Source organism: Chiloscyllium plagiosum, unplaced genomic scaffold (genome assembly GCF_037043375.1).
Source record: "Chiloscyllium plagiosum isolate Xiang-an unplaced genomic scaffold, Cpla_swu_hap1 HiC_scaffold_3, whole genome shotgun sequence".
NCBI lineage: Eukaryota > Metazoa > Chordata > Chondrichthyes > Orectolobiformes > Hemiscylliidae > Chiloscyllium > Chiloscyllium plagiosum.
In genome coordinates this window covers 122976334-123004122 of record NW_028270141.1, presented here as the reverse complement: position 1 = coordinate 123004122, position 27789 = coordinate 122976334, and the positions used below count along the sequence as shown (strand labels likewise).

At 51.9% G+C, this 27789-nt stretch overlaps 15 non-coding genes and 2 pseudogenes across 15 annotated transcripts; all 17 read right to left on the bottom strand.

The window, feature by feature from the left end:
• Window positions 1–196: 196 nt before the first annotated feature.
• LOC148150785 (5S ribosomal RNA) lies at window positions 197–315 on the bottom strand. Its single transcript, XR_015756313.1, has one exon. It is a non-coding gene; the product is annotated as a 5S ribosomal RNA (ribosomal RNA).
• A 1546-nt stretch (window positions 316–1861) lies between these two features.
• On the bottom strand, window positions 1862–1970 carry LOC148150784 (5S ribosomal RNA; annotated as a pseudogene).
• A 1549-nt stretch (window positions 1971–3519) lies between these two features.
• LOC148150783 (5S ribosomal RNA) lies at window positions 3520–3638 on the bottom strand. Its single transcript, XR_015755962.1, has one exon. It is a non-coding gene; the product is annotated as a 5S ribosomal RNA (ribosomal RNA).
• A 1534-nt stretch (window positions 3639–5172) lies between these two features.
• LOC148150782 (5S ribosomal RNA) lies at window positions 5173–5291 on the bottom strand. The gene has a single exon (XR_015755339.1). It is a non-coding gene; the product is annotated as a 5S ribosomal RNA (ribosomal RNA).
• A 1549-nt stretch (window positions 5292–6840) lies between these two features.
• Window positions 6841–6959, bottom strand: LOC148150781 (5S ribosomal RNA). The gene has a single exon (XR_015756292.1). It is a non-coding gene; the product is annotated as a 5S ribosomal RNA (ribosomal RNA).
• Window positions 6960–8505: 1546 nt separating this feature from the next.
• LOC148150780 (5S ribosomal RNA) lies at window positions 8506–8624 on the bottom strand. Its single transcript, XR_015755336.1, has one exon. It is a non-coding gene; the product is annotated as a 5S ribosomal RNA (ribosomal RNA).
• Window positions 8625–10170: 1546 nt separating this feature from the next.
• On the bottom strand, window positions 10171–10289 carry LOC148150779 (5S ribosomal RNA). The gene has a single exon (XR_015756766.1). It is a non-coding gene; the product is annotated as a 5S ribosomal RNA (ribosomal RNA).
• A 1546-nt stretch (window positions 10290–11835) lies between these two features.
• Window positions 11836–11944, bottom strand: LOC148150778 (5S ribosomal RNA; annotated as a pseudogene).
• Window positions 11945–13493: 1549 nt separating this feature from the next.
• On the bottom strand, window positions 13494–13612 carry LOC148150777 (5S ribosomal RNA). The gene has a single exon (XR_015756281.1). It is a non-coding gene; the product is annotated as a 5S ribosomal RNA (ribosomal RNA).
• Window positions 13613–15161: 1549 nt separating this feature from the next.
• Window positions 15162–15280, bottom strand: LOC148150776 (5S ribosomal RNA). Its single transcript, XR_015756270.1, has one exon. It is a non-coding gene; the product is annotated as a 5S ribosomal RNA (ribosomal RNA).
• Window positions 15281–16826: 1546 nt separating this feature from the next.
• Window positions 16827–16945, bottom strand: LOC148150775 (5S ribosomal RNA). Its single transcript, XR_015756304.1, has one exon. It is a non-coding gene; the product is annotated as a 5S ribosomal RNA (ribosomal RNA).
• A 1546-nt stretch (window positions 16946–18491) lies between these two features.
• On the bottom strand, window positions 18492–18610 carry LOC148150774 (5S ribosomal RNA). The gene has a single exon (XR_015756266.1). It is a non-coding gene; the product is annotated as a 5S ribosomal RNA (ribosomal RNA).
• Window positions 18611–20156: 1546 nt separating this feature from the next.
• On the bottom strand, window positions 20157–20275 carry LOC148150773 (5S ribosomal RNA). The gene has a single exon (XR_015755605.1). It is a non-coding gene; the product is annotated as a 5S ribosomal RNA (ribosomal RNA).
• Window positions 20276–21821: 1546 nt separating this feature from the next.
• LOC148150772 (5S ribosomal RNA) lies at window positions 21822–21940 on the bottom strand. The gene has a single exon (XR_015755603.1). It is a non-coding gene; the product is annotated as a 5S ribosomal RNA (ribosomal RNA).
• Window positions 21941–23486: 1546 nt separating this feature from the next.
• On the bottom strand, window positions 23487–23605 carry LOC148150771 (5S ribosomal RNA). Its single transcript, XR_015756765.1, has one exon. It is a non-coding gene; the product is annotated as a 5S ribosomal RNA (ribosomal RNA).
• Window positions 23606–25151: 1546 nt separating this feature from the next.
• LOC148150770 (5S ribosomal RNA) lies at window positions 25152–25270 on the bottom strand. Its single transcript, XR_015756259.1, has one exon. It is a non-coding gene; the product is annotated as a 5S ribosomal RNA (ribosomal RNA).
• Window positions 25271–26816: 1546 nt separating this feature from the next.
• Window positions 26817–26935, bottom strand: LOC148150769 (5S ribosomal RNA). Its single transcript, XR_015756190.1, has one exon. It is a non-coding gene; the product is annotated as a 5S ribosomal RNA (ribosomal RNA).
• Window positions 26936–27789: the final 854 nt, after the last annotated feature.

Below are 27789 nucleotides of genomic sequence, written 5' to 3'. Positions count from 1 at the left end.
TGCAGCCCCAATCCCTTTCTTTCCGCCTTTCTTGCTGATTTTGGCAGCGCTCCGCTCTCCTCCCCTCCGTGTCTCGTGCCTGCAGGAGACTGATGCCAGGCACAGCAGCAGCAGCAGCAAAAATAACCTGCCGCTCCATTGCCTGGCACAAGACAAGTGCAGAGGGGTGACTTGAGCAGCCACTGCTGGCGGAAAAAGCCTACTGCACCTGGTATTCCCAGGCGGTCTCGCATCCAAGTACTAACCAGGCCTGAGTCTGCTTAGCTTCCGAGATCACACGAGATCGGGCGTTTTCAGACTAGTATGGCCGTAGGCGCTGGCCCCTGCCTTTTCTCCCTACTTCAAGGCGTGCTGGCCAGCCACATTTTCTTTCTTGCTCTTTCTCTTTATCCCCTTTGGCTTTTTTTTCTCTTTTCTCTTTGCTCTTCCTCCTCCGTGCGTGCTTCCCTCCCTCCGTCCCTCCAGCTGCCTTTCAGCCAGCCCTTGCCCACCAGGCTCCTGTAGTCTCCCACATCCCCACACAGGCCAACTGCAAGCCCTCCCCCTGCTTCATAGGGCCGCAGCCTGCATTCTCTCATCCTTCCACACTCCTCCACCCCTCCATTTCGGAATGCCAGGCACTGACCAGTGGGGTACCGCACGGATCAGTACTGGGACCGCAGCTTTTTACAATCTATCTTCAGGATATACAAGATGGTATTAGCAATAACATTCGCAAATTTCATCAGCTGGGTGGCAGGGTGAAATGTGATGAGGATGTTAGGAGATTACAGGGTGACCTGGACAAGTTAGGTGAGTGCTCAGATGCATGGCAGATGCACTTTCACGTGGATAAATGGATCCTTATCCACTTTGGTGGCAAGAACAGGAAGGCAGATTACCACCTAAGTGGAATCAATTTAGGTAAAGGGGCAGTACAGAGAGATCTGGGGGTTCTTGTACACCACTCAATGAAGGTAAGCATGCAGGTACAGCAGGTAGTGAAGAAGGCTAATAGCATGCTGGCCTTCATAACAAGAGGGATTGAGTATAGAAGCAAAGAGGTCCTTCTGCAGCTGTACAGGGCCCTGGTGAGACCACACCTGGAGTACTGTGTGCAGTTCTGGTCTCCAAATTTGAGGAGAGACATTCTGGCTATTGAGGGAATGCAGCGTAGGTTCACGAGGTCAATTCCTGGAATGGCGGGATTACCTTACACTGAAAGACTGGAGCGACTGGGCTTGTGTACCCTTGAGTTTAGAAGACTGAGAGGGGATCTGGTTGAGACATATAAGATGATCAAAGGATTGGACACTCTGGCGGCAGGCAACATGTTTCCGCTGCGGGGTGAGTGCCGAAACAGAGGACACAGCTTAAAAATACGGGGTAGACCATTTAGGACAGAGATGAGGAGAAACTTCTTCACCCAGAGAGTGGTGGCTGTGTGGAATGCTCTGCCCCAGAGGGCAGTGGAGGCCCAGTCTCTGGATTCATTTAAGAAAGCGTTGGATAGAGCTCTCAAGGATAGTGGAATCAAGGGTTATGGAGATAAGGCAGGAACAGGATACTGATTAAGGATGATCAGCCATGATCATATTGAATGGTGGTGCAGGCTGGAAGGGCAGAATGGCCAACTCCTGCACCTATTGTCTATTGTCCGCCTTTCCTGACTGCCACCCGCAGACAGCGTGCAGCCCCAATCCCTTTCTTTCCGCCTTTCTTGCTGATTTTGGCAGCGCTCCGCTCTCCTCCCCTCCGTGTCTCGTGCCTGCAGGAGACTGATGCCAGGCACAGCAGCAGCAGCAAAAATAACCTGCCGCTCCATTGCCTGGCACAAGACAAGTGCAGAGGGGTGACTTGAGCAGCCACTGCTGGCGGAAAAAGCCTACTGCACCTGGTATTCCCAGGCGGTCTCCCATCCAAGTACTAACCAGGCCTGAGTCTGCTTAGCTTCCGAGATCAGACGTTTTCAGACTAGTATGGCCGTAGGCGCTGGTCCCTGCCTTTTCTCCCTACTTCAAGGCGTGCTGGCCAGCCACATTTTCTTTCTTGCTCTTTCTCTTTATCCCCTTTGGCTTTTTTTTCTCTTTTCTCTTTGCTCTTCCTCCTCCGTGCGTGCTTCCCTCCCTCCGTCCCTCCAGCTGCCTTTCAGCCAGCCCTTGCCCACCAGGCTCCTGTAGTCTCCCACATCCCCACACAGGCCAACTGCAAGCCCTCCCCCTGCTTCATAGGGCCGCAGCCTGCATTCTCTCATCCTTCCACACTCCTCCACCCCTCCATTTCGGAATGCCAGGCACTGACCAGTGGGGTACCGCACGGATCAGTACTGGGACCGCAGCTTTTTACAATCTATCTTCAGGATATACAAGATGGTATTAGCAATAACATTCGCAAATTTCATCAGCTGGGTGGCAGGGTGAAATGTGATGAGGATGTTAGGAGATTACAGGGTGACCTGGACAAGTTAGGTGAGTGCTCAGATGCATGGCAGATGCACTTTCACGTGGATAAATGGATCCTTATCCACTTTGGTGGCAAGAACAGGAAGGCAGATTACCACCTAAGTGGAATCAATTTAGGTAAAGGGGCAGTACAGAGAGATCTGGGGGTTCTTGTACACCACTCAATGAAGGTAAGCATGCAGGTACAGCAGGTAGTGAAGAAGGCTAATAGCATGCTGGCCTTCATAACAAGAGGGATTGAGTATAGAAGCAAAGAGGTCCTTCTGCAGCTGTACAGGGCCCTGGTGAGACCACACCTGGAGTACTGTGTGCAGTTCTGGTCTCCAAATTTGAGGAGAGACATTCTGGCTATTGAGGGAATGCAGCGTAGGTTCACGAGGTCAATTCCTGGAATGGCGGGATTACCTTACACTGAAAGACTGGAGCGACTGGGCTTGTGTACCCTTGAGTTTAGAAGACTGAGAGGGGATCTGGTTGAGACATATAAGATGATCAAAGGATTGGACACTCTGGCGGCAGGCAACATGTTTCCGCTGCGGGGTGAGTGCCGAAACAGAGGACACAGCTTAAAAATACGGGGTAGACCATTTAGGACAGAGATGAGGAGAAACTTCTTCACCCAGAGAGTGGTGGCTGTGTGGAATGCTCTGCCCCAGAGGGCAGTGGAGGCCCAGTCTCTGGATTCATTTAAGAAAGCGTTGGATAGAGCTCTCAAGGATAGTGGAATCAAGGGTTATGGAGATAAGGCAGGAACAGGATACTGATTAAGGATGATCAGCCATGATCATATTGAATGGTGGTGCAGGCTGGAAGGGCAGAATGGCCAACTCCTGCACCTATTGTCTATTGTCCGCCTTTCCTGACTGCCACCCGCAGACAGCGTGCAGCCCCAATCCCTTTCTTTCCGCCTTTCTTGCTGATTTTGGCAGCGCTCCGCTCTCCTCCCCTCCGTGTCTCGTGCCTGCAGGAGACTGATGCCAGGCACAGCAGCAGCAGCAGCAAAAATAACCTGCCGCTCCATTGCCTGGCACAAGACAAGTGCAGAGGGGTGACTTGAGCAGCCACTGCTGGCGGAAAAAGCCTACTGCACCTGGTATTCCCAGGCGGTCTCCCATCCAAGTACTAACCAGGCCTGAGTCTGCTTAGCTTCCGAGATCAGACGATATCGGGCGTTTTCAGACTAGTATGGCCGTAGGCGCTGGCCCCTGCCTTTTCTCCCTACTTCAAGGCGTGCTGGCCAGCCACATTTTCTTTCTTGCTCTTTCTCTTTATCCCCTTTGGCTTTTTTTTCTCTTTTCTCTTTGCTCTTCCTCCTCCGTGCGTGCTTCCCTCCCTCCGTCCCTCCAGCTGCCTTTCAGCCAGCCCTTGCCCACCAGGCTCCTGTAGTCTCCCACATCCCCACACAGGCCAACTGCAAGCCCTCCCCCTGCTTCATAGGGCCGCAGCCTGCATTCTCTCATCCTTCCACACTCCTCCACCCCTCCATTTCGGAATGCCGGGCACTGACCAGTGGGGTACCGCACCGATCAGTACTGGGACCGCAGCTTTTTACAATCTATCTTCAGGATATACAAGATGGTATTAGCAATAACATTCGCAAATTTCATCAGCTGGGTGGCAGGGTGAAATGTGATGAGGATGTTAGGAGATTACAGGGTGACCTGGACAAGTTAGGTGAGTGCTCAGATGCATGGCAGATGCACTTTCACGTGGATAAATGGATCCTTATCCACTTTGGTGGCAAGAACAGGAAGGCAGATTACCACCTAAGTGGAATCAATTTAGGTAAAGGGGCAGTACAGAGAGATCTGGGGGTTCTTGTACACCACTCAATGAAGGTAAGCATGCAGGTACAGCAGGTAGTGAAGAAGGCTAATAGCATGCTGGCCTTCATAACAAGAGGGATTGAGTATAGAAGCAAAGAGGTCCTTCTGCAGCTGTACAGGGCCCTGGTGAGACCACACCTGGAGTACTGTGTGCAGTTCTGGTCTCCAAATTTGAGGAGAGACATTCTGGCTATTGAGGGAATGCAGCGTAGGTTCACGAGGTCAATTCCTGGAATGGCGGGATTACCTTACACTGAAAGACTGGAGCGACTGGGCTTGTGTACCCTTGAGTTTAGAAGACTGAGAGGGGATCTGGTTGAGACATATAAGATGATCAAAGGATTGGACACTCTGGCGGCAGGCAACATGTTTCCGCTGCGGGGTGAGTGCCGAAACAGAGGACACAGCTTAAAAATACGGGGTAGACCATTTAGGACAGAGATGAGGAGAAACTTCTTCACCCAGAGAGTGGTGGCTGTGTGGAATGCTCTGCCCCAGAGGGCAGTGGAGGCCCAGTCTCTGGATTCATTTAAGAAAGAGTTGGATAGAGCTCTCAAGGATAGTGGAATCAAGGGTTATGGAGATAAGGCAGGAACAGGATACTGATTAAGGATGATCAGCCATGATCATATTGAATGGTGGTGCAGGCTGGAAGGGCAGAATGGCCAACTCCTGCACCTATTGTCTATTGTCCGCCTTTCCTGACTGCCACCCGCAGACAGCGTGCAGCCCCAATCCCTTTCTTGCTGATTTTGGCAGCGCTCCGCTCTCCTCCCCTCCGTGTCTCGTGCCTGCAGGAGACTGATGCCAGGCACAGCAGCAGCAGCAAAAATAACCTGCCGCTCCATTGCCTGGCACAAGACAAGTGCAGAGGGGTGACTTGAGCAGCCACTGCTGGTGGAAAAAGCCTACTGCACCTGGTATTCCCAGGCGGTCTCCCATCCAAGTACTAACCAGGCCTGAGTCTACTTAGCTTCCGAGATCAGACGAGATCGGGCGTTTTCAGACTAGTATGGCCGTAGGCGCTGGCCCCTGCCTTTTCTCCCTACTTCAAGGCGTGCTGGCCAGCCACATTTTCTTTCTTGCTCTTTCTCTTTATCCCCTTTGGCTTTTTTTTCTCTTTTCTCTTTGCTCTTCCTCCTCCGTGCGTGCTTCCCTCCCTCCGTCCCTCCAGCTGCCTTTCAGCCAGCCCTTGCCCACCAGGCTCCTGTAGTCTCCCACATCCCCACACAGGCCAACTGCAAGCCCTCCCCCTGCTTCATAGGGCCGCAGCCTGCATTCTCTCATCCTTCCACACTCCTCCACCCCTCCATTTCGGAATGCCGGGCACTGACCAGTGGGGTACCGCACGGATCAGTACTGGGACCGCAGCTTTTTACAATCTATCTTCAGGATATACAAGATGGTATTAGCAATAACATTCGCAAATTTCATCAGCTGGGTGGCAGGGTGAAATGTGATGAGGATGTTAGGAGATTACAGGGTGACCTGGACAAGTTAGGTGAGTGCTCAGATGCATGGCAGATGCACTTTCACGTGGATAAATGGATCCTTATCCACTTTGGTGGCAAGAACAGGAAGGCAGATTACCACCTAAGTGGAATCAATTTAGGTAAAGGGGCAGTACAGAGAGATCTGGGGGTTCTTGTACACCACTCAATGAAGGTAAGCATGCAGGTACAGCAGGTAGTGAAGAAGGCTAATAGCATGCTGGCCTTCATAACAAGAGGGATTGAGTATAGAAGCAAAGAGGTCCTTCTGCAGCTGTACAGGGCCCTGGTGAGACCACACCTGGAGTACTGTGTGCAGTTCTGGTCTCCAAATTTGAGGAGAGACATTCTGGCTATTGAGGGAATGCAGCGTAGGTTCACGAGGTCAATTCCTGGAATGGCGGGATTACCTTACACTGAAAGACTGGAGCGACTGGGCTTGTGTACCCTTGAGTTTAGAAGACTGAGAGGGGATCTGGTTGAGACATATAAGATGATCAAAGGATTGGACACTCTGGCAGCAGGCAACATGTTTCCGCTGCGGGGTGAGTGCCGAAACAGAGGACACAGCTTAAAAATACGGGGTAGACCATTTAGGACAGAGATGAGGAGAAACTTCTTCACCCAGAGAGTGGTGGCTGTGTGGAATGCTCTGCCCCAGAGGGCAGTGGAGGCCCAGTCTCTGGATTCATTTAAGAAAGAGTTGGATAGAGCTCTCAAGGATAGTGGAATCAAGGGTTATGGAGATAAGGCAGGAACAGGATACTGATTAAGGATGATCAGCCATGATCATATTGAATGGTGGTGCAGGCTGGAAGGGCAGAATGGCCAACTCCTGCACCTATTGTCTATTGTCCGCCTTTCCTGACTGCCACCCGCAGACAGCGTGCAGCCCCAATCCCTTTCTTTCCGCCTTTCTTGCTGATTTTGGCAGCGCTCCGCTCTCCTCCCCTCCGTGTCTCGTGCCTGCAGGAGACTGATGCCAGGCACAGCAGCAGCAGCAGCAAAAATAACCTGCCGCTCCATTGCCTGGCACAAGACAAGTGCAGAGGGGTGACTTGAGCAGCCACTGCTGGCGGAAAAAGCCTACTGCACCTGGTATTCCCAGGCGGTCTCCCATCCAAGTACTAACCAGGCCTGAGTCTGCTTAGCTTCCGAGATCAGACGAGATCGGGCGTTTTCAGACTAGTATGGCCGTAGGCGCTGGCCCCTGCCTTTTCTCCCTACTTCAAGGCGTGCTGGCCAGCCACATTTTCTTTCTTGCTCTTTCTCTTTATCCCCTTTGGCTTTTTTTTCTCTTTTCTCTTTGCTCTTCCTCCTCCGTGCGTGCTTCCCTCCCTCCGTCCCTCCAGCTGCCTTTCAGCCAGCCCTTGCCCACCAGGCTCCTGTAGTCTCCCACATCCCCACACAGGCCAACTGCAAGCCCTCCCCCTGCTTCATAGGGCCGCAGCCTGCATTCTCTCATCCTTCCACACTCCTCCACCCCTCCATTTCGGAATGCCAGGCACTGACCAGTGGGGTACCGCACGGATCAGTACTGGGACCGCAGCTTTTTACAATCTATCTTCAGGATATACAAGATGGTATTAGCAATAACATTCGCAAATTTCATCAGCTGGGTGGCAGGGTGAAATGTGATGAGGATGTTAGGAGATTACAGGGTGACCTGGACAAGTTAGGTGAGTGCTCAGATGCATGGCAGATGCACTTTCACGTGGATAAATGGATCCTTATCCACTTTGGTGGCAAGAACAGGAAGGCAGATTACCACCTAAGTGGAATCAATTTAGGTAAAGGGGCAGTACAGAGAGATCTGGGGGTTCTTGTACACCACTCAATGAAGGTAAGCATGCAGGTACAGCAGGTAGTGAAGAAGGCTAATAGCATGCTGGCCTTCATAACAAGAGGGATTGAGTATAGAAGCAAAGAGGTCCTTCTGCAGCTGTACAGGGCCCTGGTGAGACCACACCTGGAGTACTGTGTGCAGTTCTGGTCTCCAAATTTGAGGAGAGACATTCTGGCTATTGAGGGAATGCAGCGTAGGTTCACGAGGTCAATTCCTGGAATGGCGGGATTACCTTACACTGAAAGACTGGAGCGACTGGGCTTGTGTACCCTTGAGTTTAGAAGACTGAGAGGGGATCTGGTTGAGACATATAAGATGATCAAAGGATTGGACACTCTGGCGGCAGGCAACATGTTTCCGCTGCGGGGTGAGTGCCGAAACAGAGGACACAGCTTAAAAATACGGGGTAGACCATTTAGGACAGAGATGAGGAGAAACTTCTTCACCCAGAGAGTGGTGGCTGTGTGGAATGCTCTGCCCCAGAGGGCAGTGGAGGCCCAGTCTCTGGATTCATTTAAGAAAGAGTTGGATAGAGTTCTCAAGGATAGTGGAATCAAGGGTTATGGAGATAAGGCAGGAACAGGATACTGATTAAGGATGATCAGCCATGATCATATTGAATGGTGGTGCAGGCTGGAAGGGCAGAATGGCCAACTCCTGCACCTATTGTCTATTGTCCGCCTTTCCTGACTGCCACCCGCAGACAGCGTGCAGCCCCAATCCCTTTCTTTCCGCCTTTCTTGCTGATTTTGGCAGCGCTCCGCTCTCCTCCCCTCCGTGTCTCGTGCCTGCAGGAGACTGATGCCAGGCACAGCAGCAGCAGCAAAAATAACCTGCCGCTCCATTGCCTGGCACAAGACAAGTGCAGAGGGGTGACTTGAGCAGCCACTGCTGGCGGAAAAAGCCTACTGCACCTGGTATTCCCAGGCGGTCTCCCATCCAAGTACTAACCAGGCCTGAGTCTACTTAGCTTCCGAGATCAGACGAGATCGGGCGTTTTCAGACTAGTATGGCCGTAGGCGCTGGCCCCTGCCTTTTCTCCCTACTTCAAGGCGTGCTGGCCAGCCACATTTTCTTTCTTGCTCTTTCTCTTTATCCCCTTTGGCTTTTTTTTCTCTTTTCTCTTTGCTCTTCCTCCTCCGTGCGTGCTTCCCTCCCTCCGTCCCTCCAGCTGCCTTTCAGCCAGCCCTTGCCCACCAGGCTCCTGTAGTCTCCCACATCCCCACACAGGCCAACTGCAAGCCCTCCCCCTGCTTCATAGGGCCGCAGCCTGCATTCTCTCATCCTTCCACACTCCTCCACCCCTCCATTTCGGAATGCCGGGCACTGACCAGTGGGGTACCGCACCGATCAGTACTGGGACCGCAGCTTTTTACAATCTATCTTCAGGATATACAAGATGGTATTAGCAATAACATTCGCAAATTTCATCAGCTGGGTGGCAGGGTGAAATGTGATGAGGATGTTAGGAGATTACAGGGTGACCTGGACAAGTTAGGTGAGTGCTCAGATGCATGGCAGATGCACTTTCACGTGGATAAATGGATCCTTATCCACTTTGGTGGCAAGAACAGGAAGGCAGATTACCACCTAAGTGGAATCAATTTAGGTAAAGGGGCAGTACAGAGAGATCTGGGGGTTCTTGTACACCACTCAATGAAGGTAAGCATGCAGGTACAGCAGGTAGTGAAGAAGGCTAATAGCATGCTGGCCTTCATAACAAGAGGGATTGAGTATAGAAGCAAAGAGGTCCTTCTGCAGCTGTACAGGGCCCTGGTGAGACCACACCTGGAGTACTGTGTGCAGTTCTGGTCTCCAAATTTGAGGAGAGACATTCTGGCTATTGAGGGAATGCAGCGTAGGTTCACGAGGTCAATTCCTGGAATGGCGGGATTACCTTACACTGAAAGACTGGAGCGACTGGGCTTGTGTACCCTTGAGTTTAGAAGACTGAGAGGGGATCTGGTTGAGACATATAAGATGATCAAAGGATTGGACACTCTGGCGGCAGGCAACATGTTTCCGCTGCGGGGTGAGTGCCGAAACAGAGGACACAGCTTAAAAATACGGGGTAGACCATTTAGGACAGAGATGAGGAGAAACTTCTTCACCCAGAGAGTGGTGGCTGTGTGGAATGCTCTGCCCCAGAGGGCAGTGGAGGCCCAGTCTCTGGATTCATTTAAGAAAGAGTTGGATAGAGCTCTCAAGGATAGTGGAATCAAGGGTTATGGAGATAAGGCAGGAACAGGATACTGATTAAGGATGATCAGCCATGATCATATTGAATGGTGGTGCAGGCTGGAAGGGCAGAATGGCCAACTCCTGCACCTATTGTCTATTGTCCGCCTTTCCTGACTGCCACCCGCAGACAGCGTGCAGCCCCAATCCCTTTCTTTCCGCCTTTCTTGCTGATTTTGGCAGCGCTCCGCTCTCCTCCCCTCCGTGTCTCGTGCCTGCAGGAGACTGATGCCAGGCACAGCAGCAGCAGCAAAAATAACCTGCCGCTCCATTGCCTGGCACAAGACAAGTGCAGAGGGGTGACTTGAGCAGCCACTGCTGGCGGAAAAAGCCTACTGCACCTGGTATTCCCAGGCGGTCTCCCATCCAAGTACTAACCAGGCCTGAGTCTGCTTAGCTTCCGAGATCACACGAGATCGGGCGTTTTCAGACTAGTATGGCCGTAGGCACTGGCCCCTGCCTTTTCTCCCTACTTCAAGGCGTGCTGGCCAGCCACATTTTCTTTCTTGCTCTTTCTCTTTATCCCCTTTGGCTTTTTTTTCTCTTTTCTCTTTGCTCTTCCTCCTCCGTGCGTGCTTCCCTCCCTCCGTCCCTCCAGCTGTCTTTCAGCCAGCCCTTGCCCACCAGGCTCCTGTAGTCTCCCACATCCCCACACAGGCCAACTGCAAGCCCTCCCCCTGCTTCATAGGGCCGCAGCCTGCATTCTCTCATCCTTCCACACTCCTCCACCCCTCCATTTCGGAATGCCGGGCACTGACCAGTGGGGTACCGCACGGATCAGTACTGGGACCGCAGCTTTTTACAATCTATCTTCAGGATATACAAGATGGTATTAGCAATAACATTCGCAAATTTCATCAGCTGGGTGGCAGGGTGAAATGTGATGAGGATCTTAGGAGATTACAGGGTGACCTGGACAAGTTAGGTGAGTGCTCAGATGCATGGCAGATGCACTTTCACGTGGATAAATGGATCCTTATCCACTTTGGTGGCAAGAACAGGAAGGCAGATTACCACCTAAGTGGAATCAATTTAGGTAAAGGGGCAGTACAGAGAGATCTGGGGGTTCTTGTACACCACTCAATGAAGGTAAGCATGCAGGTACAGCAGGTAGTGAAGAAGGCTAATAGCATGCTGGCCTTCATAACAAGAGGGATTGAGTATAGAAGCAAAGAGGTCCTTCTGCAGCTGTACAGGGCCCTGGTGAGACCACACCTGGAGTACTGTGTGCAGTTCTGGTCTCCAAATTTGAGGAGAGACATTCTGGCTATTGAGGGAATGCAGCGTAGGTTCACGAGGTCAATTCCTGGAATGGCGGGATTACCTTACACTGAAAGACTGGAGCGACTGGGCTTGTGTACCCTTGAGTTTAGAAGACTGAGAGGGGATCTGGTTGAGACATATAAGATGATCAAAGGATTGGACACTCTGGCGGCAGGCAACATGTTTCCGCTGCGGGGTGAGTGCCGAAACAGAGGACACAGCTTAAAAATACGGGGTAGACCATTTAGGACAGAGATGAGGAGAAACTTCTTCACCCAGAGAGTGGTGGCTGTGTGGAATGCTCTGCCCCAGAGGGCAGTGGAGGCCCAGTCTCTGGATTCATTTAAGAAAGAGTTGGATAGAGCTCTCAAGGATAGTGGAATCAAGGGTTATGGAGATAAGGCAGGAACAGGATACTGATTAAGGATGATCAGCCATGATCATATTGAATGGTGGTGCAGGCTGGAAGGGCAGAATGGCCAACTCCTGCACCTATTGTCTATTGTCCGCCTTTCCTGACTGCCACCCGCAGACAGCGTGCAGCCCCAATCCCTTTCTTTCCGCCTTTCTTGCTGATTTTGGCAGCGCTCCGCTCTCCTCCCCTCCGTGTCTCGTGCCTGCAGGAGACTGATGCCAGGCACAGCAGCAGCAGCAAAAATAACCTGCCGCTCCATTGCCTGGCACAAGACAAGTGCAGAGGGGTGACTTGAGCAGCCACTGCTGGCGGAAAAAGCCTACTGCACCTGGTATTCCCAGGCGGTCTCCCATCCAAGTACTAACCAGGCCTGAGTCTGCTTAGCTTCCGAGATCAGGCGTTTTCAGACTAGTATGGCCGTAGGCACTGGCCCCTGCCTTTTCTCCCTACTTCAAGGCGTGCTGGCCAGCCACATTTTCTTTCTTGCTCTTTCTCTTTATCCCCTTTGGCTTTTTTTTCTCTTTTCTCTTTGCTCTTCCTCCTCCGTGCGTGCTTCCCTCCCTCCGTCCCTCCAGCTGCCTTTCAGCCAGCCCTTGCCCACCAGGCTCCTGTAGTCTCCCACATCCCCACACAGGCCAACTGCAAGCCCTCCCCCTGCTTCATAGGGCCGCAGCCTGCATTCTCTCATCCTTCCACACTCCTCCACCCCTCCATTTCGGAATGCCGGGCACTGACCAGTGGGGTACCGCACGGATCAGTACTGGGACCGCAGCTTTTTACAATCTATCTTCAGGATATACAAGATGGTATTAGCAATAACATTCGCAAATTTCATCAGCTGGGTGGCAGGGTGAAATGTGATGAGGATGTTAGGAGATTACAGGGTGACCTGGACAAGTTAGGTGAGTGCTCAGATGCATGGCAGATGCACTTTCACGTGGATAAATGGATCCTTATCCACTTTGGTGGCAAGAACAGGAAGGCAGATTACCACCTAAGTGGAATCAATTTAGGTAAAGGGGCAGTACAGAGAGATCTGGGGGTTCTTGTACACCACTCAATGAAGGTAAGCATGCAGGTACAGCAGGTAGTGAAGAAGGCTAATAGCATGCTGGCCTTCATAACAAGAGGGATTGAGTATAGAAGCAAAGAGGTCCTTCTGCAGCTGTACAGGGCCCTGGTGAGACCACACCTGGAGTACTGTGTGCAGTTCTGGTCTCCAAATTTGAGGAGAGACATTCTGGCTATTGAGGGAATGCAGCGTAGGTTCACGAGGTCAATTCCTGGAATGGCGGGATTACCTTACACTGAAAGACTGGAGCGACTGGGCTTGTGTACCCTTGAGTTTAGAAGACTGAGAGGGGATCTGGTTGAGACATATAAGATGATCAAAGGATTGGACACTCTGGCGGCAGGCAACATGTTTCCGCTGCGGGGTGAGTGCCGAAACAGAGGACACAGCTTAAAAATACGGGGTAGACCATTTAGGACAGAGATGAGGAGAAACTTCTTCACCCAGAGAGTGGTGGCTGTGTGGAATGCTCTGCCCCAGAGGGCAGTGGAGGCCCAGTCTCTGGATTCATTTAAGAAAGAGTTGGATAGAGCTCTCGAGGATAGTGGAATCAAGGGTTATGGAGATAAGGCAGGAACAGGATACTGATTAAGGATGATCAGCCATGATCATATTGAATGGTGGTGCAGGCTGGAAGGGCAGAATGGCCAACTCCTGCACCTATTGTCTATTGTCCGCCTTTCCTGACTGCCACCCGCAGACAGCGTGCAGCCCCAATCCCTTTCTTTCCGCCTTTCTTGCTGATTTTGGCAGCGCTCCGCTCTCCTCCCCTCCGTGTCTCGTGCCTGCAGGAGACTGATGCCAGGCACAGCAGCAGCAGCAGCAAAAATAACCTGCCGCTCCATTGCCTGGCACAAGACAAGTGCAGAGGGGTGACTTGAGCAGCCACTGCTGGCGGAAAAAGCCTACTGCACCTGGTATTCCCAGGCGGTCTCCCATCCAAGTACTAACCAGGCCTGAGTCTGCTTAGCTTCCGAGATCAGACGAGATCGGGCGTTTTCAGACTAGTATGGCCGTAGGCGCTGGCCCCTGCCTTTTCTCCCTACTTCAAGGCGTGCTGGCCAGCCACATTTTCTTTCTTGCTCTTTCTCTTTATCCCCTTTGGCTTTTTTTTCTCTTTTCTCTTTGCTCTTCCTCCTCCGTGCGTGCTTCCCTCCCTCCGTCCCTCCAGCTGCCTTTCAGCCAGCCCTTGCCCACCAGGCTCCTGTAGTCTCCCACATCCCCACACAGGCCAACTGCAAGCCCTCCCCCTGCTTCATAGGGCCGCAGCCTGCATTCTCTCATCCTTCCACACTCCTCCACCCCTCCATTTCGGAATGCCGGGCACTGACCAGTGGGGTACCGCACGGATCAGTACTGGGACCGCAGCTTTTTACAATCTATCTTCAGGATATACAAGATGGTATTAGCAATAACATTCGCAAATTTCATCAGCTGGGTGGCAGGGTGAAATGTGATGAGGATGTTAGGAGATTACAGGGTGACCTGGACAAGTTAGGTGAGTGCTCAGATGCATGGCAGATGCACTTTCACGTGGATAAATGGATCCTTATCCACTTTGGTGGCAAGAACAGGAAGGCAGATTACCACCTAAGTGGAATCAATTTCGGTAAAGGGGCAGTACAGAGAGATCTGGGGGTTCTTGTACACCACTCAATGAAGGTAAGCATGCAGGTACAGCAGGTAGTGAAGAAGGCTAATAGCATGCTGGCCTTCATAACAAGAGGGATTGAGTATAGAAGCAAAGAGGTCCTTCTGCAGCTGTACAGGGCCCTGGTGAGACCACACCTGGAGTACTGTGTGCAGTTCTGGTCTCCAAATTTGAGGAGAGACATTCTGGCTATTGAGGGAATGCAGCGTAGGTTCACGAGGTCAATTCCTGGAATGGCGGGATTACCTTACACTGAAAGACTGGAGCGACTGGGCTTGTGTACCCTTGAGTTTAGAAGACTGAGAGGGGATCTGGTTGAGACATATAAGATGATCAAAGGATTGGACACTCTGGCGGCAGGCAACATGTTTCCGCTGCGGGGTGAGTGCCGAAACAGAGGACACAGCTTAAAAATACGGGGTAGACCATTTAGGACAGAGATGAGGAGAAACTTCTTCACCCAGAGAGTGGTGGCTGTGTGGAATGCTCTGCCCCAGAGGGCAGTGGAGGCCCAGTCTCTGGATTCATTTAAGAAAGAGTTGGATAGAGCTCTCAAGGATAGTGGAATCAAGGGTTATGGAGATAAGGCAGGAACAGGATACTGATTAAGGATGATCAGCCATGATCATATTGAATGGTGGTGCAGGCTGGAAGGGCAGAATGGCCAACTCCTGCACCTATTGTCTATTGTCCGCCTTTCCTGACTGCCACCCGCAGACAGCGTGCAGCCCCAATCCCTTTCTTTCCGCCTTTCTTGCTGATTTTGGCAGCGCTCCGCTCTCCTCCCCTCCGTGTCTCGTGCCTGCAGGAGACTGATGCCAGGCACAGCAGCAGCAGCAGCAAAAATAACCTGCCGCTCCATTGCCTGGCACAAGACAAGTGCAGAGGGGTGACTTGAGCAGCCACTGCTGGCGGAAAAAGCCTACTGCACCTGGTATTCCCAGGCGGTCTCCCATCCAAGTACTAACCAGGCCTGAGTCTGCTTAGCTTCCGAGATCAGACGAGATCGGGCGTTTTCAGACTAGTATGGCCGTAGGCACTGGCCCCTGCCTTTTCTCCCTACTTCAAGGCGTGCTGGCCAGCCACATTTTCTTTCTTGCTCTTTCTCTTTATCCCCTTTGGCTTTTTTTTCTCTTTTCTCTTTGCTCTTCCTCCTCCGTGCGTGCTTCCCTCCCTCCGTCCCTCCAGCTGCCTTTCAGCCAGCCCTTGCCCACCAGGCTCCTGTAGTCTCCCACATCCCCACACAGGCCAACTGCAAGCCCTCCCCCTGCTTCATAGGGCCGCAGCCTGCATTCTCTCATCCTTCCACACTCCTCCACCCCTCCATTTCGGAATGCCGGGCACTGACCAGTGGGGTACCGCACCGATCAGTACTGGGACCGCAGCTTTTTACAATCTATCTTCAGGATATACAAGATGGTATTAGCAATAACATTCGCAAATTTCATCAGCTGGGTGGCAGGGTGAAATGTGATGAGGATGTTAGGAGATTACAGGGTGACCTGGACAAGTTAGGTGAGTGCTCAGATGCATGGCAGATGCACTTTCACGTGGATAAATGGATCCTTATCCACTTTGGTGGCAAGAACAGGAAGGCAGATTACCACCTAAGTGGAATCAATTTAGGTAAAGGGGCAGTACAGAGAGATCTGGGGGTTCTTGTACACCACTCAATGAAGGTAAGCATGCAGGTACAGCAGGTAGTGAAGAAGGCTAATAGCATGCTGGCCTTCATAACAAGAGGGATTGAGTATAGAAGCAAAGAGGTCCTTCTGCAGCTGTACAGGGCCCTGGTGAGACCACACCTGGAGTACTGTGTGCAGTTCTGGTCTCCAAATTTGAGGAGAGACATTCTGGCTATTGAGGGAATGCAGCATAGGTTCACGAGGTCAATTCCTGGAATGGCGGGATTACCTTACACTGAAAGACTGGAGCGACTGGGCTTGTGTACCCTTGAGTTTAGAAGACTGAGAGGGGATCTGGTTGAGACATATAAGATGATCAAAGGATTGGACACTCTGGCGGCAGGCAACATGTTTCCGCTGCGGGGTGAGTGCCGAAACAGAGGACACAGCTTAAAAATACGGGGTAGACCATTTAGGACAGAGATGAGGAGAAACTTCTTCACCCAGAGAGTGGTGGCTGTGTGGAATGCTCTGCCCCAGAGGGCAGTGGAGGCCCAGTCTCTGGATTCATTTAAGAAAGAGTTGGATAGAGCTCTCAAGGATAGTGGAATCAAGGGTTATGGAGATAAGGCAGGAACAGGATACTGATTAAGGATGATCAGCCATGATCATATTGAATGGTGGTGCAGGCTGGAAGGGCAGAATGGCCAACTCCTGCACCTATTGTCTATTGTCCGCCTTTCCTGACTGCCACCCGCAGACAGCGTGCAGCCCCAATCCCTTTCTTTCCGCCTTTCTTGCTGATTTTGGCAGCGCTCCGCTCTCCTCCCCTCCGTGTCTCGTGCCTGCAGGAGACTGATGCCAGGCACAGCAGCAGCAGCAAAAATAACCTGCCGCTCCATTGCCTGGCACAAGACAAGTGCAGAGGGGTGACTTGAGCAGCCACTGCTGGCGGAAAAAGCCTACTGCACCTGGTATTCCCAGGCGGTCTCCCATCCAAGTACTAACCAGGCCTGAGTCTGCTTAGCTTCCGAGATCAGGCTAGATCGGGCGTTTTCAGACTAGTATGGCCGTAGGCGCTGGCCCCTGCCTTTTCTCCCTACTTCAAGGCGTGCTGGCCAGCCACATTTTCTTTCTTGCTCTTTCTCTTTATCCCCTTTGGCTTTTTTTTCTCTTTTCTCTTTGCTCTTCCTCCTCCGTGCGTGCTTCCCTCCCTCCGTCCCTCCAGCTGCCTTTCAGCCAGCCCTTGCCCACCAGGCTCCTGTAGTCTCCCACATCCCCACACAGGCCAACTGCAAGCCCTCCCCCTGCTTCATAGGGCCGCAGCCTGCATTCTCTCATCCTTCCACACTCCTCCACCCCTCCATTTCGGAATGCCAGGCACTGACCAGTGGGGTACCGCACCGATCAGTACTGGGACCGCAGCTTTTTACAATCTATCTTCAGGATATACAAGATGGTATTAGCAATAACATTCGCAAATTTCATCAGCTGGGTGGCAGGGTGAAATGTGATGAGGATGTTAGGAGATTACAGGGTGACCTGGACAAGTTAGGTGAGTGCTCAGATGCATGGCAGATGCACTTTCACGTGGATAAATGGATCCTTATCCACTTTGGTGGCAAGAACAGGAAGGCAGATTACCACCTAAGTGGAATCAATTTAGGTAAAGGGGCAGTACAGAGAGATCTGGGGGTTCTTGTACACCACTCAATGAAGGTAAGCATGCAGGTACAGCAGGTAGTGAAGAAGGCTAATAGCATGCTGGCCTTCATAACAAGAGGGATTGAGTATAGAAGCAAAGAGGTCCTTCTGCAGCTGTACAGGGCCCTGGTGAGACCACACCTGGAGTACTGTGTGCAGTTCTGGTCTCCAAATTTGAGGAGAGACATTCTGGCTATTGAGGGAATGCAGCGTAGGTTCACGAGGTCAATTCCTGGAATGGCGGGATTACCTTACACTGAAAGACTGGAGCGACTGGGCTTGTGTACCCTTGAGTTTAGAAGACTGAGAGGGGATCTGGTTGAGACATATAAGATGATCAAAGGATTGGACACTCTGGCGGCAGGCAACATGTTTCCGCTGCGGGGTGAGTGCCGAAACAGAGGACACAGCTTAAAAATACGGGGTAGACCATTTAGGACAGAGATGAGGAGAAACTTCTTCACCCAGAGAGTGGTGGCTGTGTGGAATGCTCTGCCCCAGAGGGCAGTGGAGGCCCAGTCTCTGGATTCATTTAAGAAAGAGTTGGATAGAGCTCTCAAGGATAGTGGAATCAAGGGTTATGGAGATAAGGCAGGAACAGGATACTGATTAAGGATGATCAGCCATGATCATATTGAATGGTGGTGCAGGCTGGAAGGGCAGAATGGCCAACTCCTGCACCTATTGTCTATTGTCCGCCTTTCCTGACTGCCACCCGCAGACAGCGTGCAGCCCCAATCCCTTTCTTTCCGCCTTTCTTGCTGATTTTGGCAGCGCTCCGCTCTCCTCCCCTCCGTGTCTCGTGCCTGCAGGAGACTGATGCCAGGCACAGCAGCAGCAGCAAAAATAACCTGCCGCTCCATTGCCTGGCACAAGACAAGTGCAGAGGGGTGACTTGAGCAGCCACTGCTGGCGGAAAAAGCCTACTGCACCTGGTATTCCCAGGCGGTCTCCCATCCAAGTAGTAACCAGGCCTGAGTCTGCTTAGCTTCCGAGATCAGACGAGATCAGGCGTTTTCAGACTAGTATGGCCGTAGGCGCTGGCCCCTGCCTTTTCTCCCTACTTCAAGGCGTGCTGGCCAGCCACATTTTCTTTCTTGCTCTTTCTCTTTATCCCCTTTGGCTTTTTTTTCTCTTTTCTCTTTGCTCTTCCTCCTCCGTGCGTGCTTCCCTCCCTCCGTCCCTCCAGCTGCCTTTCAGCCAGCCCTTGCCCACCAGGCTCCTGTAGTCTCCCACATCCCCACACAGGCCAACTGCAAGCCCTCCCCCTGCTTCATAGGGCCGCAGCCTGCATTCTCTCATCCTTCCACACTCCTCCACCCCTCCATTTCGGAATGCCGGGCACTGACCAGTGGGGTACCGCACGGATCAGTACTGGGACCGCAGCTTTTTACAATCTATCTTCAGGATATACAAGATGGTATTAGCAATAACATTCGCAAATTTCATCAGCTGGGTGGCAGGGTGAAATGTGATGAGGATGTTAGGAGATTACAGGGTGACCTGGACAAGTTAGGTGAGTGCTCAGATGCATGGCAGATGCACTTTCACGTGGATAAATGGATCCTTATCCACTTTGGTGGCAAGAACAGGAAGGCAGATTACCACCTAAGTGGAATCAATTTAGGTAAAGGGGCAGTACAGAGAGATCTGGGGGTTCTTGTACACCACTCAATGAAGGTAAGCATGCAGGTACAGCAGGTAGTGAAGAAGGCTAATAGCATGCTGGCCTTCATAACAAGAGGGATTGAGTATAGAAGCAAAGAGGTCCTTCTGCAGCTGTACAGGGCCCTGGTGAGACCACACCTGGAGTACTGTGTGCAGTTCTGGTCTCCAAATTTGAGGAGAGACATTCTGGCTATTGAGGGAATGCAGCGTAGGTTCACGAGGTCAATTCCTGGAATGGCGGGATTACCTTACACTGAAAGACTGGAGCGACTGGGCTTGTGTACCCTTGAGTTTAGAAGACTGAGAGGGGATCTGGTTGAGACATATAAGATGATCAAAGGATTGGACACTCTGGCGGCAGGCAACATGTTTCCGCTGCGGGGTGAGTGCCGAAACAGAGGACACAGCTTAAAAATACGGGGTAGACCATTTAGGACAGAGATGAGGAGAAACTTCTTCACCCAGAGAGTGGTGGCTGTGTGGAATGCTCTGCCCCAGAGGGCAGTGGAGGCCCAGTCTCTGGATTCATTTAAGAAAGAGTTGGATAGAGCTCTCAAGGATAGTGGAATCAAGGGTTATGGAGATAAGGCAGGAACAGGATACTGATTAAGGATGATCAGCCATGATCATATTGAATGGTGGTGCAGGCTGGAAGGGCAGAACGGCCAACTCCTGCACCTATTGTCTATTGTCCGCCTTTCCTGACTGCCACCCGCAGACAGCGTGCAGCCCCAATCCCTTTCTTTCCGCCTTTCTTGCTGATTTTGGCAGCGCTCCGCTCTCCTCCCCTCCGTGTCTCGTGCCTGCAGGAGACTGATGCCAGGCACAGCAGCAGCAGCAAAAATAACCTGCCGCTCCATTGCCTGGCACAAGACAAGTGCAGAGGGGTGACTTGAGCAGCCACTGCTGGCGGAAAAAGCCTACTGCACCTGGTATTCCCAGGCGGTCTCCCATCCAAGTACTAATCAGGCCTGAATCTGCTTAGCTTCCGAGATCAGACGAGATCGGGCGTTTTCAGACTAGTATGGCCGTAGGCGCTGGCCCCTGCCTTTTCTCCCTACTTCAAGGCGTGCTGGCCAGCCACATTTTCTTTCTTGCTCTTTCTCTTTATCCCCTTTGGCTTTTTTTTCTCTTTTCTCTTTGCTCTTCCTCCTCCGTGCGTGCTTCCCTCCCTCCGTCCCTCCAGCTGCCTTTCAGCCAGCCCTTGCCCACCAGGCTCCTGTAGTCTCCCACATCCCCACACAGGCCAACTGCAAGCCCTCCCCCTGCTTCATAGGGCCGCAGCCTGCATTCTCTCATCCTTCCACACTCCTCCACCCCTCCATTTCGGAATGCCGGGCACTGACCAGTGGGGTACCGCACCGATCAGTACTGGGACCGCAGCTTTTTACAATCTATCTTCAGGATATACAAGATGGTATTAGCAATAACATTCGCAAATTTCATCAGCTGGGTGGCAGGGTGAAATGTGATGAGGATCTTAGGAGATTACAGGGTGACCTGGACAAGTTAGGTGAGTGCTCAGATGCATGGCAGATGCACTTTCACGTGGATAAATGGATCCTTATCCACTTTGGTGGCAAGAACAGGAAGGCAGATTACCACCTAAGTGGAATCAATTTAGGTAAAGGGGCAGTACAGAGAGATCTGGGGGTTCTTGTACACCACTCAATGAAGGTAAGCATGCAGGTACAGCAGGTAGTGAAGAAGGCTAATAGCATGCTGGCCTTCATAACAAGAGGGATTGAGTATAGAAGCAAAGAGGTCCTTCTGCAGCTGTACAGGGCCCTGGTGAGACCACACCTGGAGTACTGTGTGCAGTTCTGGTCTCCAAATTTGAGGAGAGACATTCTGGCTATTGAGGGAATGCAGCGTAGGTTCACGAGGTCAATTCCTGGAATGGCGGGATTACCTTACACTGAAAGACTGGAGCGACTGGGCTTGTGTACCCTTGAGTTTAGAAGACTGAGAGGGGATCTGGTTGAGACATATAAGATGATCAAAGGATTGGACACTCTGGCGGCAGGCAACATGTTTCCGCTGCGGGGCGAGTGCCGAAACAGAGGACACAGCTTAAAAATACGGGGTAGACCATTTAGGACAGAGATGAGGAGAAACTTCTTCACCCAGAGAGTGGTGGCTGTGTGGAATGCTCTGCCCCAGAGGGCAGTGGAGGCCCAGTCTCTGGATTCATTTAAGAAAGCGTTGGATAGAGCTCTCAAGGATAGTGGAATCAAGGGTTATGGAGATAAGGCAGGAACAGGATACTGATTAAGGATGATCAGCCATGATCATATTGAATGGTGGTGCAGGCTGGAAGGGCAGAACGGCCAACTCCTGCACCTATTGTCTATTGTCCGCCTTTCCTGACTGCCACCCGCAGACAGCGTGCAGCCCCAATCCCTTTCTTTCCGCCTTTCTTGCTGATTTTGGCAGCGCTCCGCTCTCCTCCCCTCCGTGTCTCGTGCCTGCAGGAGACTGATGCCAGGCACAGCAGCAGCAGCAAAAATAACCTGCCGCTCCATTGCCTGGCACAAGACAAGTGCAGAGGGGTGACTTGAGCAGCCACTGCTGGCGGAAAAAGCCTACTGCACCTGGTATTCCCAGGCGGTCTCCCATCCAAGTACTAATCAGGCCTGAATCTGCTTAGCTTCCGAGATCAGACGAGATCGGGCGTTTTCAGACTAGTATGGCCGTAGGCGCTGGCCCCTGCCTTTTCTCCCTACTTCAAGGCGTGCTGGCCAGCCACATTTTCTTTCTTGCTCTTTCTCTTTATCCCCTTTGGCTTTTTTTTCTCTTTTCTCTTTGCTCTTCCTCCTCCGTGCGTGCTTCCCTCCCTCCGTCCCTCCAGCTGCCTTTCAGCCAGCCCTTGCCCACCAGGCTCCTGTAGTCTCCCACATCCCCACACAGGCCAACTGCAAGCCCTCCCCCTGCTTCATAGGGCCGCAGCCTGCATTCTCTCATCCTTCCACACTCCTCCACCCCTCCATTTCGGAATGCCGGGCACTGACCAGTGGGGTACCGCACCGATCAGTACTGGGACCGCAGCTTTTTACAATCTATCTTCAGGATATACAAGATGGTATTAGCAATAACATTCGCAAATTTCATCAGCTGGGTGGCAGGGTGAAATGTGATGAGGATCTTAGGAGATTACAGGGTGACCTGGACAAGTTAGGTGAGTGCTCAGATGCATGGCAGATGCACTTTCACGTGGATAAATGGATCCTTATCCACTTTGGTGGCAAGAACAGGAAGGCAGATTACCACCTAAGTGGAATCAATTTAGGTAAAGGGGCAGTACAGAGAGATCTGGGGGTTCTTGTACACCACTCAATGAAGGTAAGCATGCAGGTACAGCAGGTAGTGAAGAAGGCTAATAGCATGCTGGCCTTCATAACAAGAGGGATTGAGTATAGAAGCAAAGAGGTCCTTCTGCAGCTGTACAGGGCCCTGGTGAGACCACACCTGGAGTACTGTGTGCAGTTCTGGTCTCCAAATTTGAGGAGAGACATTCTGGCTATTGAGGGAATGCAGCGTAGGTTCACGAGGTCAATTCCTGGAATGGCGGGATTACCTTACACTGAAAGACTGGAGCGACTGGGCTTGTGTACCCTTGAGTTTAGAAGACTGAGAGGGGATCTGGTTGAGACATATAAGATGATCAAAGGATTGGACACTCTGGCGGCAGGCAACATGTTTCCGCTGCGGGGCGAGTGCCGAAACAGAGGACACAGCTTAAAAATACGGGGTAGACCATTTAGGACAGAGATGAGGAGAAACTTCTTCACCCAGAGAGTGGTGGCTGTGTGGAATGCTCTGCCCCAGAGGGCAGTGGAGGCCCAGTCTCTGGATTCATTTAAGAAAGCGTTGGATAGAGCTCTCAAGGATAGTGGAATCAAGGGTTATGGAGATAAGGCAGGAACAGGATACTGATTAAGGATGATCAGCCATGATCATATTGAATGGTGGTGCAGGCTGGAAGGGCAGAATGGCCAACTCCTGCACCTATTGTCTATTGTCCGCCTTTCCTGACTGCCACCCGCAGACAGCGTGCAGCCCCAATCCCTTTCTTTCCGCCTTTCTTGCTGATTTTGGCAGCGCTCCGCTCTCCTCCCCTCCGTGTCTCGTGCCTGCAGGAGACTGATGCCAGGCACAGCAGCAGCAGCAAAAATAACCTGCCGCTCCATTGCCTGGCACAAGACAAGTGCAGAGGGGTGACTTGAGCAGCCACTGCTGGCGGAAAAAGCCTACTGCACCTGGTATTCCCAGGCGGTCTCCCATCCAAGTACTAACCAGGCCTGAGTCTGCTTAGCTTCCGAGATCACACGAGATCGGGCGTTTTCAGACTAGTATGGCCGTAGGCGCTGGCCCCTGCCTTTTCTCCCTACTTCAAGGCGTGCTGGCCAGCCACATTTTCTTTCTTGCTCTTTCTCTTTATCCCCTTTGGCTTTTTTTTCTCTTTTCTCTTTGCTCTTCCTCCTCCGTGCGTGCTTCCCTCCCTCCGTCCCTCCAGCTGCCTTTCAGCCAGCCCTTGCCCACCAGGCTCCTGTAGTCTCCCACATCCCCACACAGGCCAACTGCAAGCCCTCCCCCTGCTTCATAGGGCCGCAGCCTGCATTCTCTCATCCTTCCACACTCCTCCACCCCTCCATTTCGGAATGCCAGGCACTGACCAGTGGGGTACCGCACGGATCAGTACTGGGACCGCAGCTTTTTACAATCTATCTTCAGGATATACAAGATGGTATTAGCAATAACATTCGCAAATTTCATCAGCTGGGTGGCAGGGTGAAATGTGATGAGGATCTTAGGAGATTACAGGGTGACCTGGACAAGTTAGGTGAGTGCTCAGATGCATGGCAGATGCACTTTCACGTGGATAAATGGATCCTTATCCACTTTGGTGGCAAGAACAGGAAGGCAGATTACCACCTAAGTGGAATCAATTTAGGTAAAGGGGCAGTACAGAGAGATCTGGGGGTTCTTGTACACCACTCAATGAAGGTAAGCATGCAGGTACAGCAGGTAGTGAAGAAGGCTAATAGCATGCTGGCCTTCATAACAAGAGGGATTGAGTATAGAAGCAAAGAGGTCCTTCTGCAGCTGTACAGGGCCCTGGTGAGACCACACCTGGAGTACTGTGTGCAGTTCTGGTCTCCAAATTTGAGGAGAGACATTCTGGCTATTGAGGGAATGCAGCGTAGGTTCACGAGGTCAATTCCTGGAATGGCGGGATTACCTTACACTGAAAGACTGGAGCGACTGGGCTTGTGTACCCTTGAGTTTAGAAGACTGAGAGGGGATCTGGTTGAGACATATAAGATGATCAAAGGATTGGACACTCTGGCGGCAGGCAACATGTTTCCGCTGCGGGGTGAGTGCCGAAACAGAGGACACAGCTTAAAAATACGGGGTAGACCATTTAGGACAGAGATGAGGAGAAACTTCTTCACCCAGAGAGTGGTGGCTGTGTGGAATGCTCTGCCCCAGAGGGCAGTGGAGGCCCAGTCTCTGGATTCATTTAAGAAAGAGTTGGATAGAGCTCTCAAGGATAGTGGAATCAAGGGTTATGGAGATAAGGCAGGAACAGGATACTGATTAAGGATGATCAGCCATGATCATATTGAATGGTGGTGCAGGCTGAAAGGGCAGAATGGCCAACTCCTGCACCTATTGTCTATTGTCCGCCTTTCCTGACTGCCACCCGCAGACAGCGTGCAGCCCCAATCCCTTTCTTTCCGCCTTTCTTGCTGATTTTGGCAGCGCTCCGCTCTCCTCCCCTCCGTGTCTCGTGCCTGCAGGAGACTGATGCCAGGCACAGCAGCAGCAGCAAAAATAACCTGCCGCTCCATTGCCTGGCACAAGACAAGTGCAGAGGGGTGACTTGAGCAGCCACTGCTGGCGGAAAAAGCCTACTGCACCTGGTATTCCCAGGCGGTCTCCCATCCAAGTACTAACCAGGCCTGAGTCTGCTTAGCTTCCGAGATCAGACGAGATCGGGCGTTTTCAGACTAGTATGGCCGTAGGCGCTGGCCCCTGCCTTTTCTCCCTACTTCAAGGCGTGCTGGCCAGCCACATTTTCTTTCTTGCTCTTTCTCTTTATCCCCTTTGGCTTTTTTTTCTCTTTTCTCTTTGCTCTTCCTCCTCCGTGCGTGCTTCCCTCCCTCCGTCCCTCCAGCTGCCTTTCAGCCAGCCCTTGCCCACCAGGCTCCTGTAGTCTCCCACATCCCCACACAGGCCAACTGCAAGCCCTCCCCCTGCTTCATAGGGCCGCAGCCTGCATTCTCTCATCCTTCCACACTCCTCCACCCCTCCATTTCGGAATGCCAGGCACTGACCAGTGGGGTACCGCACGGATCAGTACTGGGACCGCAGCTTTTTACAATCTATCTTCAGGATATACAAGATGGTATTAGCAATAACATTCGCAAATTTCATCAGCTGGGTGGCAGGGTGAAATGTGATGAGGATCTTAGGAGATTACAGGGTGACCTGGACAAGTTAGGTGAGTGCTCAGATGCATGGCAGATGCACTTTCACGTGGATAAATGGATCCTTATCCACTTTGGTGGCAAGAACAGGAAGGCAGATTACCACCTAAGTGGAATCAATTTAGGTAAAGGGGCAGTACAGAGAGATCTGGGGGTTCTTGTACACCACTCAATGAAGGTAAGCATGCAGGTACAGCAGGTAGTGAAGAAGGCTAATAGCATGCTGGCCTTCATAACAAGAGGGATTGAGTATAGAAGCAAAGAGGTCCTTCTGCAGCTGTACAGGGCCCTGGTGAGACCACACCTGGAGTACTGTGTGCAGTTCTGGTCTCCAAATTTGAGGAGAGACATTCTGGCTATTGAGGGAATGCAGCGTAGGTTCACGAGGTCAATTCCTGGAATGGCGGGATTACCTTACACTGAAAGACTGGAGCGACTGGGCTTGTGTACCCTTGAGTTTAGAAGACTGAGAGGGGATCTGGTTGAGACATATAAGATGATCAAAGGATTGGACACTCTGGCGGCAGGCAACATGTTTCCGCTGCGGGGTGAGTGCCGAAACAGAGGACACAGCTTAAAAATACGGGGTAGACCATTTAGGACAGAGATGAGGAGAAACTTCTTCACCCAGAGAGTGGTGGCTGTGTGGAATGCTCTGCCCCAGAGGGCAGTGGAGGCCCAGTCTCTGGATTCATTTAAGAAAGAGTTGGATAGAGCTCTCAAGGATAGTGGAATCAAGGGTTATGGAGATAAGGCAGGAACAGGATACTGATTAAGGATGATCAGCCATGATCATATTGAATGGTGGTGCAGGCTGGAAGGGCAGAATGGCCAACTCCTGCACCTATTGTCTATTGTCCGCCTTTCCTGACTGCCACCCACAGACAGCGTGCAGCCCCAATCCCTTTCTTTCCGCCTTTCTTGCTGATTTTGGCAGCGCTCCGCTCTCCTCCCCTCCGTGTCTCGTGCCTGCAGGAGACTGATGCCAGGCACAGCAGCAGCAGCAAAAATAACCTGCCGCTCCATTGCCTGGCACAAGACAAGTGCAGAGGGGTGACTTGAGCAGCCACTGCTGGCGGAAAAAGCCTACTGCACCTGGTATTCCCAGGCGGTCTCCCATCCAAGTACTAACCAGGCCTGAGTCTGCTTAGCTTCCGAGATCAGACGAGATCGGGCGTTTTCAGACTAGTATGGCCGTAGGCGCTGGCCCCTGCCTTTTCTCCCTACTTCAAGGCGTGCTGGCCAGCCACATTTTCTTTCTTGCTCTTTCTCTTTATCCCCTTTGGCTTTTTTTTCTCTTTTCTCTTTGCTCTTCCTCCTCCGTGCGTGCTTCCCTCCCTCCGTCCCTCCAGCTGCCTTTCAGCCAGCCCTTGCCCACCAGGCTCCTGTAGTCTCCCACATCCCCACACAGGCCAACTGCAAGCCCTCCCCCTGCTTCATAGGGCCGCAGCCTGCATTCTCTCATCCTTCCACACTCCTCCACCCCTCCATTTCGGAATGCCAGGCACTGACCAGTGGGGTACCGCACCGATCAGTACTGGGACCGCAGCTTTTTACGATCTATCTTCAGGATATACAAGATGGTATTAGCAATAACATTCGCAAATTTCATCAGCTGGGTGGCAGGGTGAAATGTGATGAGGATGTTAGGAGATTACAGGGTGACCTGGACAAGTTAGGTGAGTGCTCAGATGCATGGCAGATGCACTTTCACGTGGATAAATGGATCCTTATCCACTTTGGTGGCAAGAACAGGAAGGCAGATTACCACCTAAGTGGAATCAATTTAGGTAAAGGGGCAGTACAGAGAGATCTGGGGGTTCTTGTACACCACTCAATGAAGGTAAGCATGCAGGTACAGCAGGTAGTGAAGAAGGCTAATAGCATGCTGGCCTTCATAACAAGAGGGATTGAGTATAGAAGCAAAGAGGTCCTTCTGCAGCTGTACAGGGCCCTGGTGAGACCACACCTGGAGTACTGTGTGCAGTTCTGGTCTCCAAATTTGAGGAGAGACATTCTGGCTATTGAGGGAATGCAGCGTAGGTTCACGAGGTCA